The sequence below is a fragment of the Acyrthosiphon pisum genome, chromosome X (genome assembly GCF_005508785.2).
Source record: "Acyrthosiphon pisum isolate AL4f chromosome X, pea_aphid_22Mar2018_4r6ur, whole genome shotgun sequence".
Classification (NCBI taxonomy): Eukaryota; Metazoa; Arthropoda; class Insecta; order Hemiptera; family Aphididae; genus Acyrthosiphon; species Acyrthosiphon pisum.
This window is the reverse complement of record NC_042493.1, coordinates 19148375-19153657: the sequence shown is the minus strand read 5'-3', so window position 1 is coordinate 19153657 and position 5283 is coordinate 19148375. Positions and strand designations below refer to the sequence as shown.

The window sequence follows — 5283 nt, the reverse complement described above, 5'->3', positions numbered from 1 at the left end:
CCCCCCTATGTGCGCCTATGATAGTACCTACCTATTATCTAGTTTACTATTGATCATGGTTATATAATTATATACAAAGCAGTAAGCACTAAGCAATAGATAAACATACAATATGAATAATCAATGAATATTAACTAATAACTATTGGTGATAACTAGGTCACAGATTTACAAGTGTTATTGTAACAAAAATATATTACATGCTAATGTGAATTTTTTAATTTAAATTATGCCCTTATGACCTAATACGGGCATAATAAATAAAACAAATAAACCTTATACAACCTAACCTACAATATCAACACAATAAATTTAAAAAATACATTTATATACCTAAATAATTTATAATAATGTATTATTATCATTATTAAAACAATTTAATGTTCTTGATTATTATTATTACAATATGCATTTTTAAATTTCCATATATGATATACCTACTAATGAACGTCAATTTAGCCTTAAAGCTGAATTATTGATATAAATGTATTATTATAATAAATATTTAAAAACAAAGTAATGATGTATTTATTACAATGAGTCGTCACGCGCATAATAATATAATATAGACTTCTGATATCAAATATAAAATTGATTGATATTTCCATAACATATTATCTGGTATTTCATTCGGTAATATGTTATCTAGAAATAATTAAACAATTTAACAGTAGGTATATAAATTAGTCTAAATTGCTGTTTCAGCGGTATCTATTTGAGCAAAAACCAATAGGTATATAGACAACAGACGGTATACCGAAAAAACCGTCAACCCTAGAATATAATAGTTGCTTTTTATTTTATTTTAATAGGTATGGGTATTTTAGATTCTGAGTGGAGCGATGAATGTATTGATTTTACAATGATCAATGATGTATGTTTTTTTGTGTCTGTGTTCACCGTTTGTGGCAGTAAAACTGCTTCAATTTTCTTCAACAGTGAATTTAGTTGGTGCGTTCGGGAGGTCAAAATTCCCAATAATTTCAAAAGCGCCGGGAAAAACAACATAAATAATTATGAAAACGGGAATTTTTACTCAAAATTGGTTTTCTACAAAATCAATTTTGGTTTTTGGTGTATCTCTAAAACAAATGACCGCGTAATCCATGCAATATTCACTGGTAATTTATATTCGCATTTTCTATACTCGATAACATTTTCAAAATATTTTGATTTGGTTTGAACTGTTTACGGACATTATCAGTTACCAATTTTATTAGTTTTTTTTCTATGAATGTCAATAAAACTTTATTTGTTGGGTAAAAAAGCTTGAAAATTTAATACAAGGCTACTATATTGTTACAATAATATTTGAAAAATATTAAAATCCATAGTAACAATTTTTTTTTATAATCATTTAAAGTTCTAATCTTGACAAAATACATAAAAATTACGAAAATGTGCAAATTATTTTGAGTTAGAAATTCCTAAAAAGTTTTTTTTTTTAAATTTAATATTTGAAAATATAATACACGATTCCTTACAAGTTCGTAAAATTTTATCAGAAAAAAAAATGCCCATTAGAAAGTCAAATTAAATTTTTATAAGCGTTTGAAGTTCAAATTTTTACAACATTGGATATTCACTCGATTTCTCATTTAAGGATTTTCTTATTTTGTTGTAATTCAAAAACAAATAACTATAGATACATGAAAATTTCACTGAATGTTTATATTCTCATTTTCTATACGCCATACAATTTTCAAAATATTTTAACTTGTTTTGAGATTTTACGGACAATTTAAAATTTCAATTTTTTTCGTTAAATATCAATACAATTTTATTCGTTGGGCCTAAAAGCATGAAAATGTAATACATGGCTCCTGATATATTGTTACAATAGCAGATCAAAAATATTTTAAAAAAAATAAAATTTATAAAATGTTTAACTTTTATAGCTAAGGATTGAATATTTAAAACAAGGTTTCACGTAAATAGGTTATGTATAAATTACTTTATCCACAATAAGATCATCAAATCAGAGTCTTCGCTCAGAATCGTTTTTCTTATACCGATGATATTACTTATATCATTGAATCCAAATTTAACACAATCCAATACAGTGACCCACGTGTAGACTGACACTCACTTGCCCACCTTTTTTTTAAATTATTTTCCCCGATATTACGTTTACGAATTTACGATTTCTGTACCTATAATAATAATAATAATTAAAAATATATTATTATTGTTAAAATATTACTTGATTTTTTGATGTAATAAATGTAACAACTGTCAACTAACAACATTATAGTAATATAAAAATATATTTGCTATAAATATTTTCTGATGCATATAGGATGCATATAAGAGTACAAAGTGTAGTAATAACTACTATACTATGTATGTTGAAAAAATATAATACCTACATAATATAATATTTACCACTCTCTTGAATTTATTTTTAGTTACATAATATGAATTATAATTTTATTTACGACATTTTATTCTGGTAATAAGATAAACTATTTAAATATTATTTTCAAAAAAAAATATAATAAATAAATTATAATAATTGATAAAGTATGTTGCTAAGCGTATTGCACGGCGTTGGTTGCCGTATCGGCATGCAGTCGACCGGACGTATTTTGTACCGAGGGCCGATATAGCTTATATAACCTATATGTAGGTAATCGCGGATCTGAACATGTTAAAAATACATCATTAAAGACATTTTTATTCATATTATTATTTTAGAATTTAAGTATGTACGAAAAATCTGTTATGTATAAATGTATATTATAAAAACTTTTATGTTTAGTTATTTCAAAACAAAATATTACAATCCGACCTTATGGCTGGTACATAATATATTATATTGTGTAAAACTGCACGTAGGAAAAGTATAGTAAAACAAAAAATGACCTTCATTATAAACTTAATTATATCTTATATTTTAATTTCGGTAGCAGTGTCGTACGCTATATACACGATAAATGTTATCTATATACGAATTTTAATACAAGTTGTCGTATGTTGTTGTTATGTATCTACGCGTGATTTGATGGTGTCCTTGTGTCAATCTCTCTTTAAATAGTTGGAAGCAAAGTGGCTCAGTCTCTTTTGTAATGATATGCTCCCTCACCATTATAACAATTAAACTAAAATGTAATAGAATAATAAATAACGGCCAGACTGTCGTTCGTGGAATTGGACAACCCCAATAAAACCATTGTCACCGACAAAAAGGTACGATCTGTATTATACGACCACGAGTTAAGATATCTGCACGTACTTGCCACAATAGAGCGTAGGGCGTGCGGCTTCTTATATGCCACAAGAGAAAAAAAAATGGTCAAAAAAAAACCTCCGTCGACCGTCTTCGATCTGCTTCTTTCTGGTCAGCATATCCATGTCGTCCCTTAAATCAGTACATGAGCACCAGCCATTTCAGTAACAACCTCCCAATCCTACGAGCGAAAACTGGACTCTTTATGAGGAGTAATAATCAATGTGTGTTAATTATTATTTCGATTTGTGTATTTTGAAGTATTACTTTGTGTCACCTAAAACTGCTACAGCATAACCCAGGGACAGCTGCTGCGAGTCAAGTAAGGCACTTAAGAGGACGCCACACCCGCTGTGTTGTCATCGTCTTACAAGTGCGTAACATAAACATTTTAAGCTTAGTAGATCACGGTTAGCTCCGTTAGTTTAAACATTAAAGTGAATCGACTTATTTTAAACCTTGATACCTGATGGTTAGTGATGGCAAGAATATTATCTGTAATCGTTTTAATGTTTTATGGTTTTTTACGATTAGGTAGTCAGTTTTAAGTGAGTTATTATTAGGGCACGGAACTTTATTCACTTATTAAGTACCTACTAAATATGCATGCACTTATGCGCTTAAAAAAGTACAAATAGGCCTATGCTTTAAAAATAAGCACTTTTTTTTAATTGAACATTTTTATTAATACAAATATTTTACTTAAATATACATAATTGACAAGTATAAAAATATATAATAATATATAATAAATAAATAGCTTGACAAATATCCTAGAAATAAAATTAATTTCCTTTAAACATTTTCCCATTAAATTACATATATGTAAAGCATAAATAAAAATTAGAAAATACTTGGGAATTGAGAATCATGATACAATTATATTTAATGAATACTCTCAACATAAATATATTGTTTTTCTTGCAACATTTTCAAATTGTGTTATAATTTACCATTAATAATATAATATATAATAACAAAATCACGATCTCGAGAGCCGTCCGAATACCTAGAGGAAGGTAATAGCATGATTTTAATATCTGTATCTGATATTAGTCTCCAGTAGTTATAAATGTTGAGAATCATACTGATTCTTAACTTTAACATCAGATTTTAATATATAACCATCGACAAGAATTGTTTTTATATTTATCGTATTAATTGTACGTTATTATATTTTTTTGAATGATAATCAACCGACGTCTACTACATAGTTATCACGTCTACAACATATTCCAATCATTCCATTGTTTCATTATTCCAAATGCTGAAATACCTACATTGTACACGTAAACCGTAATTTCGATTTGTTAATTCAGCGTATCAGAACTGCTAGATAGGTAGGTAGTATATTCTGATTCTACAAGCTCTTCTCTAGGCTTACGATCACGGTTGTACTTTCTGCCTGCTTAAAATAAAAATTCGTCAACTTTTACACTTTATTTTAACTTATATAGTTTTTTAAAATATTTGTTTTACATAATTGTAAGTAATAAAAAATAAAAATCTTCTTTAAGAAATATATCTTTTAAGCTTTTACTTTTTTATACAATAACACACAAATTAAATATCATATTCCTAAGCAGAATATTATTTGAAATATTTCGGCTATGTAGTTTATAATAATATCATATTATGTAGTTAATTAAAATTTAGATGATCGGTGACGTGCAATAGTGGACCAATATTTACGCTCTGCCTCACCATATACCACTCGTTCGCTCATCTTACTTTAAATACCTATAGGCTATAAGTTATAACTATATAATATAACTACATATAGATTACATATTTTTAGATTCTGAGTGGAACGATGAATGTATTGATTTTACAATGATGTGTGTGTTTTTTTTTTTTTTTTTTGTGTGTATGTACACGATAAGTAGTCGAAATAATGCTTCGATTTTCAACTTTAGTATCTTGTTCGATTGGAAAGTGAATATCGTTGGTGCATTGCCGCATTGGGTAGGTCAAAATTTAAAATTCCCAGTAATTTTCAAAAGCGCCAAGAAAAACCAAAGAAAAATTAAGGAAAACCGGGAATTTACGCAAAAT

The 5283-nt window shown here is 27.4% G+C and overlaps 1 protein-coding gene across 1 annotated transcript in view; it reads left to right on the top strand.

The window, feature by feature from the left end:
* The first annotated feature begins 3369 nt into the window (after window positions 1–3369).
* LOC100159201 (lachesin) overlaps window positions 3370–5283 on the top strand; it is an 18459-nt gene continuing 16545 nt past the window's right edge. The window contains exon 1 of the mRNA XM_016800938.2: window positions 3370–3601. The gene's annotated coding sequence lies outside the window, so the exon portion shown is untranslated. The remainder of the gene's footprint in view (window positions 3602–5283) is intronic.